The sequence below is a fragment of the Diabrotica undecimpunctata genome, chromosome 9 (assembly GCF_040954645.1).
Source record: "Diabrotica undecimpunctata isolate CICGRU chromosome 9, icDiaUnde3, whole genome shotgun sequence".
In the NCBI taxonomy this organism is placed as follows: Eukaryota; Metazoa; Arthropoda; class Insecta; order Coleoptera; family Chrysomelidae; genus Diabrotica; species Diabrotica undecimpunctata.
The window spans coordinates 69,542,643-69,560,308 of record NC_092811.1 but is presented as its reverse complement, the minus strand read 5'-3'; the positions used below and the strand labels follow the sequence as shown (position 1 = coordinate 69,560,308).

The 17,666-nt window shown below is 31.4% G+C and overlaps 1 long non-coding RNA gene across 1 annotated transcript; it reads right to left on the bottom strand.

The window, feature by feature from the left end:
• Positions 1-3,733: 3,733 nt before the first annotated feature.
• LOC140450130 (uncharacterized) lies at positions 3,734-17,062 on the bottom strand. The gene is made up of 2 exons (XR_011951966.1): positions 16,813-17,062; positions 3,734-4,177 (listed from the first exon to the last, which is right to left on the bottom strand). It is a non-coding gene; the product is annotated as an uncharacterized lncRNA (long non-coding RNA).
• Between the last annotated feature and the right edge of the window lie 604 nt (positions 17,063-17,666).

Sequence of the window (17,666 nt, the reverse complement as noted above, 5' to 3'; positions counted from 1 at the left end):
TTCACCTAAGAAATAACGAAACCATAACGATAATCTCGTATTACAAATACCCTTGCATGCCACTATCAGATGAGCTTTCTGACTGATCTACTAATCGAACTTCCAATAATTAGAATTGGAAATTGTAACCCTACCTTCTTTAACTACAATGGACTGTCAATCATCGATCACATAATATGTACAGAAAACATAGTGGATAGATTCGATGATGAATGTTTCATTGGAGACTCAATAACGTCAGATCATCTACCGTTACTGGTAAATACAAATCTGACGACCCCTCAAATTTTAACACCGATTAAAAAACGAGATTATCGTAAAGCCAATTGGGACCTCTTCAAAGAACCAATAGATAACAATCTACCCGAGTTAGGCATCATAATGAATACAAACCAAATAGACACTGCTATTACTCAAGTCGATAGCCTTATAACAGAGGCTATCGAAATAGCAATCCCGTTAACCACGTCAAACTTATATTCCCCGGCCCTGCCCGCACGTATCGCGGCAAAAATTAAGCAAAAACGCCGACTCCTGAGGGAATATAAAAGGTACAGAGACCCAGTAACAAAAACAAAATACATCAGGCTGTCTGCTAGTGTGAGATTCGAGGTTAATGCAATAAAAAACCAGGAATGGAAGTGTATAACCGCGAGTCTCGACTACAAACAGGGCTCGAAATTCTGGAATTTGTTCAAAGTCCTAACAAAACAAAAATCGATCCCAAAATCACACCTAAAAATTGGAAATCAAATTATTTCCACGCCACTACTTATTTCGTCCGTTGGACCCATTCCCAGTTTCAAAAGCTAGTTTCGAACCCACGACTCGCTCTCCACCAACCATCTGGCTGCCGTCCGCAGTGTCTCCATCCAAAAAAGGTTTCAGAGGTTACACATATTTTTATGCCGCCCAAAGCGTGTCTTTTTCCCTTTGCTTGTCTTTCACATTTATATAACTACAAGCTACGAGAACCCCGATCAGCTCCCGTGTTCTATTTTTATTTATTTCTTCTTCCGTTCCGTCTGGTAAACACACTACAAAAGTTCTCCAGATTTACGTATAAATTTTGGAATTAAACCTGATCTTTCTTTGGTATATTTGTACTATTTTTATATTTTTTTATTAACTGTAGACTCAAATTAAAAAATGAATAATTTTGAAGTCAATTTTCTTACTTCAGAGGAAATTAATTATGAGTTGAAAATCAGCGGAACTGTTACAAGTAGAGAAATAAAAGAAAGGAGGAAAATCCTCAAGAGATTGTTAGTTAGGGATAACAGCAATCAATTATCTTGAGATACGTTAGATTATGATAACGAAAAGACTGCTATTACAAATTCTATCGATAAGACTTCAAAGTTAGTTGAAGAGTTTGAAGGTTCTTCAACAGATTCTTGTTTTCGCCAAGTCAAATCACGACTTATTCATTTGTTAGGTAGAATAGATCGTCTCCTTATTCCCGAGCCTTATTCTGAGGAATCTATTTCTTTTCGAAATGAATCTAATGCTACCTGTTTGTTATTGGAGCAAGAGATGAATGATAAAGTCATTCCTTTAGCTTCTAGTCCTTCTTCTGTCGAGTATGTCTCTCCTGCTGCTCCGCAGATTATACATGTTTCTACTCCCGATTCAAATATCTCCCAATATTCCATATTTAAATGGAATGTTAAATTTAATGGTGATCCCAAGTTTGATTTTATTGAACGAGTTAATGAGTTATCTGAATCCCGTAATGTCCCGAAAGATATTTTATTCAATTCGGCTATTGAATTTTTCTCTGGCGATGCCGCGGTGTGGTTTCGCAGTATTAAGTCCTCAATAAGTTCTTGGGATGGACTTGTTGAAGTTCTTAAATCCACTTTTTAAACAGTAAAATTTGAGCTTTTTTCACTTTTAAAGACAAGTCCACAAAAAAATTCGGCATTTTTAAATCGTACTCTCGGATTCAATAATTATCATTTTATCTTCTATTTACATTCACCATGTATACATAATGGCCTTTCTTTTAAAAATTTTATTTCTTTGGTTAATTTCCAGAACAAATATTCTATATTTTTATTGTCTATGGCCCATGATGTTAAGTAACGCACATACTGATAGATGATGATAGAGCGATTGGCTACGGCGTTCGGTAGGTATTAAAGCTTGCGCAGCGAAAGTGTTAAACGATGAATCACACGCTACCCCTTTTAATTTGAACTTTTTTCAGGGGTAACTACTACCCCTAGGGAGTTCAGGATACATTTGAATAAATTGACATGTTTCAGGATTTTCCATTTGTATTCACAATATTGCATAAAATGACTATCAGTTACTTCACATGTAGACCTCACTGTACATGAAATAACTGCAAAGTACATTACATTTGCTTGTAGATACAATTCCAATTTCTTGTTTTATAATAATCATAAATTGACTTTTCAAATTTAAAGTCAATGTTAACCTAACGATTATTATAAACAAATAAATAAATATATATATATATATATATATATATATATATTTAGTATTTTTAGTTCAATTAGTAGTAATTGTTTTTGACAAATATTTAATTTCATTCATTTTTTTTTTTAAATAAAATACTCTGCTCATGCATGTTTTTTTTTATATCAAATTAAAGCTAATTCTTCTTAATATGATATAAGGTTTCATGGGAAAAATGGCCGTAAATTAGGGTTGCCAGCTGCTAAAAACGCGAGATACAATAAACTTAGCGCGCAACAACACTGGTTTGACAAGTGATATGTTTATTATTATAAATATATCTATCGATAAACCAGTAGCGTTGTGTGATGGTTGTCTTTTACTTTATCTTTGATACCTCACGTTTACCTCAACAGCTGGTAACCCTAATTTGCTACCATTTTTTTCTCAGACCTTATATCATCAAATAAAAGCTTTAATTTTATATAAAAAAAACATGCATATACGTCATGAGCAGCGTATTTTATTTAAAATAAATAACGAAATAAAATTTCTATTCAAAAATTAATTACTTTTAATTGAATTAAAAATATTTAAGACCCCTTTTTGAACTACGTTATGAGGTCATCCTTAGTGTTTGAAATCATTGATGTTGATCTACCACTTTTCACGTCATAGAAATTCAGTAAATATCTTATCTGAATTTCAGTTAGCACTCCACTCCTTATTGCATAATTATACACCTATTTTTTAAATATAAAGCCGACACTGGCGAAATGTTTATTACAAATAAACTTATTACGTAAATTATGTGCTGCTTTAACTATTTTTATTTTTTTGGTATTAATAGCTTTGGTTACGACCAATTAGTCACAGACCGGTGGATTTATAAAGTTAGTATCATCACTGTTACAACAGGAGAATAATAAATTTATTAATATACGTCAGTGAGTCTTAGTCTCATTTACTCAAAAAGTATTTTTAAATAAATAAGACGATAAGGTCCTCAGAGTTCCACAACAAACTCTTCTGCAGCTCTCTACTTAATTCGAAAGCTACTTTGCTGTAGACTGTCCAAGTGCCTCATCCATCACATTATCATATATACTTTTTGTGTCTGGTTAATAATTTTACAATTTAAGTCTAAAACTGACAACAAATAGAACAGTAAAGATGGCAAAAAGCGGCCCCAATAGGAATACCGTTAGTAGGAAGACCACGAAAACGATGGAACTCCAACTTGCTGGGGGCACATTGAAAAACAGAGAGTCTCATATCTACATAAAAAAAAAGAATTAGTTGAAGATTGTTGATAAAGTTCATAAAATATTAATATTTTCTGAAAAAATAATACAATTAAATTAGACCTATAGGAAAACTGGCTATAAAAAAACACCACAACAAACAAAATTTAATATTAACAATGCTTTAGGACTAGGATAGGATGCTTTAGGATAGATTAAGATATTGAATGCTATTTGCCGTTGTCTTTTTTTTTTCACAATTTCTGTTTTGATGCTATCCTGTCTTATATTCTACATTCAATTCGGTGTCGAACCAATCCACCAGCATATTATTTATACGAATCCATAAAAAAGATCAGACTTAAAATTGCATCTTCTGACAGAAAAGCTTTTGTGGTAGACAACAAACCAAACTCCATGATGTCCACATTCCTTAATAATTAAAAATCCATTTATATGTATTCAGACACCATTTGAGACACCCCATTTGAGCATGGCATTTTAACCTGAAAAAAAAAATAGAATTAGAGTAAATCAACATCTATTCAATCAATATCAATATATATATTGAATCAGGCGCGCGACATGGTTTGAAGTAACCCCAAAAATTACGCAACATAGAACTGTATTTTAAATTTATTTAAAAATTTCTTTATAAAAGGTTTAATATAAAAAAAATTTAATTTTATTTTTTTATTTTAAATGTATTTTAAATGTTTATAAAAATTTTACACAATTTCTCGCGCCTGTCCCTGAACAGTCTTTCGGAACTACAAGCCCATTTAGAAAAGGATGCCATTGGTATGTCACAATGTTAAAATTTATATACTATTTAGGTACAGTTATCGTTAATATTTCAAAACAAATTTTCAACTTCATTATTTAGGGATTTAGGGCCATATTTTTATCGAAAACAATGATAACAATTTTACAGGCAAATTAAATGAAGTTGAGAATGGTGAAATACTATTTACCTTACACCCAGAAATTGGTAATTATATTTAAAAAATTGATTCAATTGGATGCAACCGGATTAGGATAAATTCAAAAACTATGCTAGTGCAAGTATCTTAATTACTTCTAAATTGCTTATTCAAAAAAATCTAATTGCATATATTCCGAAATTTCAATTATTTAAATTAGGTGTAGTTAGGGATATAAAATATCACTCCACTGTCTGCAGAATTAGTAATTCCTAATCTACAAATGAATGCTCAATACGACTATCCAGAACAAATCCGCTTCTTAATTAAACCATTTTCTGACACTGAACTTGACTTTTTGTTAAAGAAAAATTCAAATTCGGCATCAAGCGCTGATGAAATCCATTACTCGATGCTATCAAATTGCAAGCCCCAATCCCTAGCACGAAGGAGGTTCAGCGGGTTACCCGGGCCGCTCGGCTGGCTTCATGTATACTTAAAACATATGAGAGACTTATTAAAAACCGTCTGGAATTTTGGTTAGAAAAGAACGACCTATTACCAAAAACTCAGTTTGATTTTAGAAAAAATAAATCCACACAAGAAAGCCTCAGGCCAATTGATAGATATTTATAGTTCTTTTACTTATAAGAAAGCAGTTAGTGCTTTGTTTTTAGATATAAAAGGGGCTTATGACAATATTAATCTCCACATTCCTACAACAACCACCATCCTCGTCTTCCTCTTCTCATAAAGTGCATAAACATAACCCTCAAAATAAAGTTTTCACTCAGCAAGAAGTAAACAGTGCAGTTTTACAGGCACAGATTACAAATAACTTGCAAGATATCCAACAATTAGGGAATCAGGTACGCACGCCTAATAAAAATAATGAGTGGCAAGTAGCCAAACGCAGAACCCGTCGCTCTGTGGTGGGCCGAAATGAAAATACTTCCCAGGTTCAAGCAGTTCCAAAATTTATATCATTTCATGTCACTAGGCTTACTCCAGGAACTAAACCTGAGCAACTAAAGGCCTTTTTGGAGCCAAATTTCCCAGGCGTAAAGTGTGAAGAGCATTCATCATCCCACCCGGAACATTATGCCTCAATGAAAGTTACTATCAGACAAGACGATTGTAGAGAAGCATGGAAACGAGAGGCTTGGCCAAATGGAGCAGTAGTCTCGAGGTTTTTCATGAAAAAGAGGATGCCACCAAAATAGGAGGATCCTCAGTTATAAAGAGCAGTATCATCCATCAAAATGTTCAATCAGTGGGAAATTGTATGGATACAATCCAAGAAGAAATATTACAACATAAAGAGTGCATCGCAGTTTGTTTAAGTGAACATTGGAAATCAAATACCCAATTACAAAATCACAATTTTATGGGTTTCAAATTAGTCTCTGCCTTCTGTAGAGATGAAGGCAAACATGGGGGCACAGCAATTTATATAAAAGAAAGCTTATCATGCAGGATAAGAAAAGATGTAAATGCTAAGGCAAAAACATATGTTTTTGAATGTTCATGTGCAGAAGTGTGTTTTTTAAATTGCAAAATTTTAATTCTTTGTATATATCGTACTCCAAAGTCTTGTGTGCAAGAATTTTTAGATATTCTAGAAAATGTTTTAATGTATATTTCAGGTGAGAGCTCTCTAGTTTTTATTGCAGGTGATTTTAATATAGATTTGAGGAGTCAAACTAAAGATAAAACAGACTTTCTCTATTTATTACAAATATTTAATATATTGCCATCAGTTTCTGAATATACTCGCATATGTAGAGCTACAAAGACGTGCATTGATAACATTTTTACAAACTGTGAACTCTATGTAGCAGAAGTATTAGATACTCATATTTCTGATCATCTTGGTCAAAAAATAACTTTCAGTATTAATTTAAACAAAAAAGAAAATACAAAAATTAGAAAAAGAATTTTTGATTCCCACAGTAAAGAAAATTTTAGGCAAATGCTTCAAGATTTATGAAAATCATTTCTTTGTTATTTGACCAATGCTTTCCAGAAAAAAATATAAATAAACATAGAAAATATATCAAATACCATAATACAAATGAAATAAATCAATATAAAAGTCGCTTAGACCTTTTGCTAACGTTAAGTAGAGTAGATGACCATTACAAAGATGAGTACAAACAAACAAAACGTCAGTATAATAAAATGCTTGTGGATTCACGAAAAATGCAGTATTGGCAAGAAATATATAATAGTCAAAATAAGTCAAAAAGTCTATGGAAAATCGTTAAAGAAATCACACAGGTAAATTGTATCGATAATAATGTAGCTATACTAGGAGATCCAGTCATGGTAAGTAATAATTTTAATGAATATTTTTTAAATGCTGCTACAATCTTTTAGAAAATATACCAAAAATAGAATTCGGCACCAAAATAGAGTTTAACAAAAACTCATTTTTTCTAACGCCAGTAACTATAAATGAAGTAATTGAATTAATTAGAAAATTGAAAAATAAATTCACTTCAGGATATGATGGAATACCTACAAAAATAATAAAACTGTGTGCATATGAGCTAGCTATACCATTATGTCATATAATAAACAATACCTTCATAAATGGGATATTTCCAGACAACTTAAAAATAGCTGTAGTAAAACCAGTGTATAAAAAAGGTGATGCCACTTTACTAGAAAATTATCGTCCGATAAGCCTCTTACCATCATTCTCTAAGGTTTTTGAAACAGTCATGTGTGTCAGGCTTCTCAGTTTTTTCTATAGTGAGGGACTGTTATGCCATGCACAACATGGGTACCTTAAGGGAAAATCTATAGAGACTGCCATTTATGATTTTATAACAAAGATAAATGAGGGTTATGAAAACAAAGATATATCCATGGGCATATTTTTAGATTTATCAAAGGCATTTGATACTTTAAATCACAAAATACTAATGGAAAAGCTTTACAGATATGGCATTAGAGGGACAGGTTATAATTGGATAAAATCATACCTATCAAACAGAAAACAGAAAGTAAAATTTGAGTACGAGAGAAGAAATTGCTTCTCTGATGAAGGACTCATTTCAGTGGGAATTCCTCAGGGAAGTATTATGGGTCCTCTTCTCTTAGTTTTTTATGTAAATGATTTAGCTTTCGACATTACAGACAACAATCAGAATACTCTTATTGTGAAATTTGCAGATGATGATTATCCATACTTACAAAACATTCATCAGACCGGTCATCGAGTACAGATCTTGCATCTGTGCTGTGATGCCAAAGCACCTCAACAATAGACTAATCTCACTGGAAAGGAGAATCTTACGCAAACTCAACAGAAAACGACGCGACTATCCCTCTGCACTCATTCATCGCCTGTCGAACATCCAGCCCATCAATGAGAGGCTTTCCTCTCTGAGCAGGAGTTATACAATTCGCACCATCCGGGGCCAAAACCTCAGAGCCCAAAGCATTCTTAAAACTACGTGCTCGTCCCTCGGCAATGTATTCAGAAGACGACCTAAACCCAAACTCCCATTCCTACCCACTATTCTGCTGGAACTCGCCAGCAACGAGCTCCCTGACGAATACATTGACATACAGGAGGCAACTCCACTCTATTACCGCCGTATATTATAATACCGAAAGTTCATTTCGAACTGACACCGACGGGGGGGGATCGGTTTTCTGTGGTTTTCCGATCCCATTGCACAACGATACCCCGTCGTTTTCGAGGTTACCAGTCCACAGCTGCCCTCACGCGCCGCGATATTCTCTCAAAAATTAAATTGATTTTTTAAATTAATAAACATATAAATTTCATATATTTACTAATTCTGTTTTAGACCAAAAAAATATTCTGAAAGGAACCGTTCACTTCTAACCCTTTCGCCCCCGATTGTCCAGGACTAGCAAAGCAGCACAACCACCAACAACACTGCAACACCAGTGGACACTTCAAAATCCCAGTGCCACACCCACCAAAAAAGAAAACACGTCCTGAAGAGGCACAAGCCTAAAGCAGGACATCAGACGCATCCAGCACAGAAGATAAACACACACTCACAAAACCAACGCTACAATGAATCGATAAAATCATACCTATCAAACAGAAAACAGAAAGTAAAATTTGAGTACGAGAGAAGAAATTGCTTCTCTGATGAAGGACTCATTTCAGTGGGAATTCCTCAGGGAAGTATTATGGGTCCTCTTCTCTTAGTTTTTTATGTAAATGATTTAGCTTTCGGCATTACAGACAACAATCAGAATACTCTTATTGTGAAATTTGCAGATGACACTAACATTTTAACTATAGGGTCATCCTTGAATAATTTATTGAATATCGCTAATAATAGATTAGATAAAGCACAGAGATGGCTCAATATGAATAAACTCATACTGAACAGAGAAAAAACAAATTATATCTGTTTCGTCACTAAAACAAATAATAGTACCTTACCAGAATCGCAAATGGTTACTCTAAACCAAAGCACAAAATTTCTGGGGGTACATATTGACCAAAATTTAGATTTTGGAGTGCATATAAATGAGATATGTCACAGGTTAGCATCTATCTGCTACTCTTTCAGAATAACAGCAAATTATTTGGACGAAAAATGTAAATGAGTTGTATATTTTTCAAATTTTCATTCTGTAATGCGATTTGGAATAGTTTTCTGGGGGGGAAGTGGTAACGCTGAACAGGTTTTTATATTATAAAAAGAGCAATCAGAACTCTACTTAACTTGAAATACAGGGATTCATGTAGAGGTAATTTCAAAAAACTACACATACTAACAATGGCTGGAACATACATATATGAATGCTTACTTTTCATTTTTAAAAATAGACATAAATTCTTGAAACACATAACAAACCATAATACTAATACACGAAACAATCTCATAAACTATAATATTCCAATACACAGACTAACAGCATCTGAGAAAACCACAGAATATGCCTGTATTAAATTCTTTAATAAACTGCCTTATAGCATCAAAATAGAAACTGACATAAATAAATATAGAAAGTCTGTTCAACAGTTGCTCATACACCTTGAACCGTACAAAGTGGAAGAATACCTTCAAGCTGACCTGCAGGGAGACTGAGGGCTCTTATCTGAATCTAAATGTCACTGTTATTATCCTTATATTTTAATATTACTTTTATGTTAAGTGTAGGTTGTTACAGCAACCATTACAAATTATAATTGACACCATTCTCTCTATTGACAATTTATATTTGTGTGTAACTTGTGAATCCTGAGAATAAAGCTTTTTTCTATTCTATTCTATTCATTCTATATGCGAAAATGTTGGAAATAGGAATACCTGAAACTGTAACACTAACTTGTATATTAATCGATCAGTACACGTTAGATTAAATGGGGATAAATCTAACACACATCTTTGGGACTACCACAAGGTAGCATCTTGAGTCCTCTATTATATATTCTGTATACTGCTGACTTAGAAAATAAACTTCGTCAACATATAAAAATCTTATAGTATGCTGATGATGTTGCAATCTATGTAGAAAATAAGTCAATAGATAAATGTAATGAGTACCTTAAATCAGGATTGAATATTATAAAAAAAATGGGCGACAGATACGAATTTAACAACCTCAGAGAGTAAATCAACCATTGTTAATTTCACAGAAAACGATATTCTCCTCCAAACCACCTACAGTTTGATAATTATAAAATTCATTATAAAACTTCTTGGCATATTCTTAGACTCAAAATTAAATTGGAAAGAACACACAAATTATAAATTACGAAGAATGGAAAATGCAATGAATATCACCTAAACTGTAAGTGTCAGTAACTGGGGAGCTGATCCAAACATCTCAATATTACTATGCAGAAATTTAATGAGATCGATCCTAGATTATGGATCTATATTTTATGGCTCAGCATCAAACGCTGTATTCCAAAAAATCGAAAGTATAAAAAATAAAGCACTTATGTTAACCACTGGTTATCTTCTTAGTACTCCCATATTGGTCATGGGATGTGAGCTTAATGAACCTCCACTTTCATTACACAGAAAATTCTTAAGTGAGAAATATATTAAGTGGCAGTTAACGATAAACTGTTGTTGAATAAAATTGTACAAATAACCACTACACATACCTAACTCATCATTACTGGGAAAAAAAGAAGCAGCTTTTAGTTTTGGAAAGTTTTCTCAAATTTTCTAAGTTACATTGACCACATATACCAAATGGAACAAACCTCATCTCGAAAATTAAATTATGAAGATTATTTATCTCCATTTAACTGCCATTGTAATATTCTTGCCACAGATTTTCTTACCAAAATAGACCATCTTCAGTATGTACAACACCATAATTATATAATGGTTCAAAAATGGATGGCAAAACTGGATATGCTATATTCTACCCCCAAAAAATATAAAGATAAACAACAGATTACCCAACAAAATGACAACCTTCACAGCTGAACTCATAGCAGTCAAAGAAGCCTACAAAATATGTATGAATCAAAAACATCTAAACTATGTTATATTTACAGATCACCAAAACATTGTACATAAACTGAAATATAATATACATAATTTTGTAGAAAATAATATCATCAGTGATATCATAGCACTGAACAGTGAGGCTTTGAAATCAGGTAAAAATATCATATTGTGCTGGATAAAAGCACATATTAGTATAAAAAAAAACAAGGAAATAGTAGATAAACATATAAACTTCCTATGGGAGATTTAATATATGTAATCAGGTCATTCAAATGAACAAAATGGCAGGGACACTACAACAATTCAGAGAAAGGCAAATATAAAAGAATCCAACCTACACTTTCAAAATATGGTTTAAGCAACTTTTCAACGGCTTCATCAAAACTATTTGTTGAATAAGAATCAATCATTGTATGACTCCAGTCTACAAAAAAAATAGGACTGGCAAATAATGATGAATGTATATGTGGGGAGCTACTTGATAGACAACATATGCTGTTAGAATGTCCTTTACATTTTATTGAAATATCAAATTTTTTTACCAAGCTAGTTTAAGTTAATGTTCAATTACCTTCTAATCTAACACATCCTTTAGAGTCAAAGAATCTAGATGTATATAAAATGTATAGTCATATTCATTTTTTAACCTTCCGTTAGTTGTTATCGGTGTCACACACCGACGCCAGAATTAATCATTCAGGATTTACAAATAACTGTTATTTTTATATCGCCACTTTCTGTACCTCTCCCTATCAACCAAACTCATGTTAGTGTACATTCTTACCTGCCTGGGTACAGTTGTGCGAGTTTTATAGTTATTTTCGGCGCGAGACTAACGGTGTAGCTATTACTTGTTGGCATAACTTGCAGATCAGGTAAATATTTAGCATCTTATTATTGCACTTTATCGGTCAGTTTTGTCAATTCTTATTTATAGATGTCTTTTGAAGCTGACCAAAGACTCATGGTAGAATTATGGGAAATGGTTCCTACCGACGATGAAAATTATTTTGACGATGAAGGAAGTGAAAACGAACTCGATCAAATTGAGGAACGCAATGACGGAAGTGAAACGGAACAAGATATGTCAGACGAGGAAGAAGAAAGTGGAAGTAATACCTTAGAGTTTATTGAAAAAGACGGAGTTAGCAGATGGAAAAAGGCCGTTCCACCGCGAAATGTTAGAACAAGACAAGAAAATTACGTAGCTATGTTTGCCGTCGGGATTACCTACACGTGACTTGAAGTAATATTTGGAAATATTTTGTGAATCACGCTATGTTAGAAATGATTGTGGAAAGAACGAACAAATAGATAGACTCAATAAGGAATAACTGTTCATGATCAGGATGCTAGACACACTGATATAATAACAATATATTGTTATACTAGTGTTTTCTATTTTGTATATGTTGTTTTTCAATAAAATATTTTCAAAAATATTTTTCAGTCGTTTCTATATACAATATAAAATATTTGTATGAATATTATAGCAATAACTATTTTTTTTTAATTGTCGGTCTCAGACACTGTAGCGACTCTCGATGCTCAGTTTTTCCTAGCGACTAACGGAGGGTTAAAATGAAAGCTCTGAAAAAAAAACAATAAAAAAATAATAAAAAATAAAAAAAAATGGAGAACAAAATAAAAAAAAATAATAAAATCTAAACCTCTGAGGTGTTGAATCGGGTTTATGTCTTAGCATAATAATAAAAAAAAATAATAAATAAAAAAAAATAAAAAAGTAAAAAAAGATACAAAAAACAAAACAGTAATCAGTAAATACAACAATACAATACAATAGTTTTAAATGTAAATACTAACCCTATCTTGTGTAAAGAGAGACAAGAGCACACACGAAATCAATAATCAGTTAGGTTTTCATAAAAAGTATTCCTGTGAGACTGCACTGCAACTTTCACTTTGTAAATTCAGGTCTGAATTGGACAATGATAATTATGTAGTAGTGGTATTCCTTGATTTAAAAAAGCTTTAGATTAGATTAGAATTAGAATGCAATGGTATTGGACGAAATGTTCTTGAATGGTTTAAAGATTTCTTATTGGATAGAAAGTAACAAATCAGGATTGATATTACTTCTGAAATCGGTGTTAATACTGGTTTACCTCAAGGCAGTGTCTTAGGACCCCCTTCATTCATATTGTATTTAAATAATATAAACTTGTTTGTTAAATATGATCTCTTTAATTTATATGCAGATGACACCCTACTTGTATGTTTTCATTCAAACTTAGAAATGCTGAATCTATAATGAATTCGAAATTACAGTCTGTTAATAAATATTTAAAGATCAACAAACTAATAAAAATGAAGGCTATGATAATAACAACTAAATATAAACACTTTAATATTGATATAAATACTATTAATCTTCAAATTGACAATGATAAAATAGAAATATTCACAACAATTAAGTACCTTGATTTTCAATTGAATAATTTATTGTCTTTTAATGACCATTTTAGTTGTATATTAAAAAATATTTCTAAAACTTTATACCTTTTTTAAGAATATCTAAAAATTTGTCAACTTCAGCTAAAATTACAGTTTTTAACACCTGTTCACTTTTTTGAGTTTATTACGTGGAATTGTGATATTCAAAATTGCCCTAGTGGAGGTAACTGCAATTTACACATTGTGAAAACAAAAAGAATGGCTTCAAGAACCTCTTTGTTGTTTAAGGGTTTTGATCTTTTTAATAAGCCCCCTCAAACAGATAAAAGTTGTTTATCATCATATTATCATATCATATTATCATCATATTATCATCGTTGTTGATCATATTAAAAGCACCAATAGTTAGGTAGTTGTTTTTTAGTCATATTTTTATGTTATATATTATTGTTTTATACTTTTAATAACTTTAGGTACTATATTTAAGTGTAATTGATACTTTTATCTTATTATGTATTAATGTTATAAATTTATTACTTTTATGTATATTAGGGCTTTCCCTATTTTTGAATAAATAAACTTCTATACATCATCACTTCATAGACTTCGAAAAAAAACATACATGAAAATATACACTAACTATTTTTAATAGAAACAATAAAAGAATTTAATTTGCCAGCAGAACTAATAGTGTTGATTAAAGAAATTTTAAAAGTAGAAAGTAGTCTGGATACAAAAAAATTAATAGTTGGAAAAAAGGGACTATGTCAGGGAGATACCCTATAATGCATTGTGTTCAACATCATACTCAAAAAAAAAAATAGTAAGAGACACAACAGTAGAAACTCGAAGAGCAATAATTAATGTGCAAATACTAGCATTTGTGCATAACCAATGGTTATAATAAGAGAAATAATAGATGCATTCAATAAAATAGAATGAACAGCACAAAATATTGGCATTAAAATCAATCAGGCCAAAAATATGCATGCTGATAAAAACACAACAAGGCAGCTACAGAATCTAAGAATAAGAGAATACAACTTTGAGGGCGTAAAAAACTTTACATACTTGCGATCCCTAGTTACATCTTATAACAATGTTATAGTGGAAGTGAAGAGTATGTTCAATTCCAATAAAAATATTGCCATGGCTTAATTATGCAACTGAGATCAAATGATGTCACAAGAAAAACAAAATGCCAAATATACAAAACCCGAAGACTTGTACTTACATATGGTTTAGAAACTTATCACTCTCCAAAAGTATGAATGATTATTAATTACATTTGAAAGAAAAATCTTACAATACATACAAAGGCACAAAAGAAGTGGAGTTTGGCGAAGAAGATATAACTTTGAACTATAGAAAATATACCAGGATCCAGATATCATAACCTTTATTAAAATGCGAAAGCTGCATAGGATGGGTCACAGGATCAACTGTAATAAAGTATTACATGAATGGAATACACTTGTGATCATATATCATCCTACAACACAGAACTTGAGATCAACTTCAACATAGAAACTATTGGGTGAGTAACTTGCTGAATTGCCTATAAGATATTACCAAAAATTATTTGAGTGCGGAAATTACACAATAATTTGAAATATGCGGAACAAATAGTTGAAGGATACTACAACTACTTAGTCTAGATTCTGTACATCCACAATAGATCATCAGATATTCATGATCAGATAGCAGATCCTATAAAAATTCTGAATTAAAGAATTAAAAACAAAATACATGCATGTAGACAAATCCACATGGTTGAGATATCTACAGAACATAACCATAGTAGGTGCACTAGTCACCAGCCAGAATAATGTAAGAACAAATTAAAAGAAGGATGCAGATTGTATATAAAAATTATAATGGTCTAATTAACAATTTAAGATCTGATCAAAACACAAAAATCAAATATAAAAAATCCTGGTACCACAGCATACTTACATGACTGAAAGAAAATGATGTATGATGCAGATGATTCATTTTGAACTATAGACAGCATACAAAGAACCTAACATCAAACACGAATGAAGATTATTGGACATTTACTTTGGATATGTTCAACAGATGCAGAAGGAAACACAAAAGAAAATAATATGCGAGGCACCAGTGGGAAACAGGTCAAATGGAAGACTCAAACTTGCATGGATATAACCTTAAAAATTACAACAAGAAAAAGAAAACAAAACAGATCAGAATTGAGAAAAATCCTGGAAGACAACAAGACTCATAAAGGATTGTCCAGCTAATGATGATGATAATATGGATCATAATAAAACAGAATATCTAACAAATAATCTAAATGGAGATTCTATGTGACAATACCATAAAATTTAAAATATTTAAGAAACCTTATATAAAAATTCGGGCATTTCGCATTTTAAGGCACTCTAACCTAGCCAAGCTTTTATATGACAGTTAACATACTCTTAAATGGTGTCAGAGTTGCCAAGTCTCCAGTTTTTTCATACTCTCAAATAATATTAAAGAAATGCATTTAAAATTTAAAAGGAAATGCATTGAAATTATATAAAAATTCATAGATTTTAGTTAAATTAAAGATAATCAAATGCATATACAATAAAATTGATTACAATGATATAAAAAATTAATAGTATTAATTAAATTACCGTATATAATATTTGTTGTATACTTATTTAAAACTTGTAGCTTCTCATAACACAAATTATAATTTCGTAAAAGTAACTTATATTTTAAACCTTCGTATACATTTTACAAAAAAAATATGGCAAGTTTTATACTTATTTAATTCTTATACCTATAATCTGAAACAATTAACAAGATACATTATAAGTTTATATAATATATAAGTATATATAACAATATAAGTACTGTTATAACAAAATTATTTTATGTTTGTTCAATATATTTTACATGGAAGAGAAATTGATTATAGCTTATGAAAATTAGGTAATTTCTACCTTATTTAAGTAATAAAAGTTACTGAAAGAATAGTTAGGAGTGTACATAAAAACGAAAACTTTTGGTAGAGCAATAGAAAACAATCCCAACAGAAGTATTAACAATAATCAAGAATGCAATTTAACTATCCCGATTTAACAAATAAAATAGTATGGCCTAAAAGCGCTATACATTTTTTCCACGAACATGTGTAGCAACCTGCAGATCGATTGTGGTTTGATTATCACATTCAGAAATGTACGCAATTTAGATTAATTACTACGAGTGTCCTCTACCGCTGTAACTATGATTGTCTAAATATATATACTTAAAACAAAATATAAGGAAAACTAAGAATATTGTTAATGGTAGTTATGAACTAATTATATTACTTACATTCCTTAGTTGTGGACCATACATTTATAAGTGGTCAAATTATAAATTCAACTGTTCCATTATAGATTCATCTTTTAAAGAGAATATGTCTGCAAACACATTTCCACAAAAGAATAAAGATGTATATGCGTCTATATTCTTTGTATACCCTTTAAAACACCAACAGCGTCTAAGAACAGATAAAACCAAACGAAAAATGGACGCCATTCTCATCAATCTCATCTCACAGACAGGCGAACAGGAAGGAACAGCAAACGGAACGGAGTGACATTGACACTCGTCACTCGTTCTATTTCCGGCATGCCAGCGCAGGGGCCAGTTCGTTGCACAGCATAGACAAACAGGACTATGTAAGCTCTGACGTCATAATGGGCAGGGATTTTAAAAACCTTTCCACAAATTTCTAATTTGTGCCATAAGAAGTTGGAAATATTAATTCGCTATTATTTATTGTTCGTGAATTTGTGAGTTAAGATTACCAAAGATATTTAATTTAAAACTTTACTGTATTATAAGTTATTTTGTTGTTGTTTTTATCAGGGTTTTTTGAAAATAAATCAATAAATGATTCAATTTATTTACGAAGTTGAAAAGTATTTAAATTATTTTTTTTTTATTTAGAAATTACAGCCGCATCCACCATAATGGTTATTAGCGGCGGCTACAGAATTACAAAATTAGAGTTTATAAAATATTCCTATAGATTTTAAGAAATTTACGATATTAATAACAGAAAAATTAGTGCCTAATAAATTACTTAAACTGTTAGGTATGTTAAATGTACGACGAAAATTGGCAAATCTATGACATTTAATTAATAAATATTTAACGGTTATTTGTACATTACATGTTTC